Genomic DNA, 1,066 nt, shown 5'->3' on the forward strand with positions numbered 1-1,066 from the left:
GGGGGGGGAAAGACTGCTTCCAGTCAAACTCAATGGGTTCCATTTCACAAAATTGACTGCATGTAGATAAGATCTCATTACCTAAGGCAAAATGGTCTCACTGTGCTGCTGGCTAGGCCGTTTGATACAAGGTGACTCCAGGAAAACATTGGTGACTCCAGGAAAACATTGGTTCTTAAGGGTTCAAAAGGTCTCACAAAGGGAAATAGCATGGATGGGCTATCCCAATCCCATTTTTTTGCCCTCCAGTAATAATCTTGGGTATCTACTGCTACTTTATGATGACTTGAGTTTTCTTTTTACAACTCCAGAAGCCTCTCTGGAATATAGAGGACCAAGGTACAGTGATAAAGGCAATGGAAAAACAAAGTAGTACTCATGGGTAGAAGAGGAAAGGGAATTCTTAAGTAATACAGATGATGAATGCACTTGGCTGCCAACCACAAGGTTAGAGACTTGAGTTTGCCCAGAAGTACATCAAAAGAAAGGTCTAGAGAGGTAGTTCTGGAAAAATAAGCAATGGAAAACCCTATGGAGAATGCTTTTATTCTGACATGGTTTATTCTGTTACATAACAGCAAGGATTGACAAGTGGAAGAAAGTCATTGTCAAGTCTAGCTATGATCACATAACTAGCTACAGAAATAAAACCTGTAATAGCTATAAGGATATGTGCTCATTTTGATTTAAATACATCCAGATGTGATATGAAATGCTGATAAAGGAAAGTTCAGTAGTTTAAATTCACCAGCTGCTTCCTAGGAAAAGATGGACAGTCTCCTCCTGTAAAAATGTAGAGCCTCAGAAACCAAGAGGATCTGAACCTTACCATCTTCACCATCTCTAACAGACCTGAGCCCATTGTTAAAGTCACTGTGTCAATCCATCTTGTTGAGGGCCTTCCTCTCTTGCTCATCCTCAACCTTTCCAAGCTTGATGTCATTCTCCAAGGATGGTCCCCTCCTAACAACATGCCCAAAGTATGTGAGACGAAGTTTTACCATCCTTAACTGAAGAAACACTCTGTCCTCATCTTTTCCATGACATATTTATTTGTACTTTTGGC

The sequence above is a fragment of the Elephantulus edwardii genome, unplaced genomic scaffold, assembly GCF_000299155.1.
Source record: "Elephantulus edwardii isolate Elephantulus edwardi_28Jun2011 unplaced genomic scaffold, EleEdw1.0 scaffold00060, whole genome shotgun sequence".
NCBI lineage: Eukaryota > Metazoa > Chordata > Mammalia > Macroscelidea > Macroscelididae > Elephantulus > Elephantulus edwardii.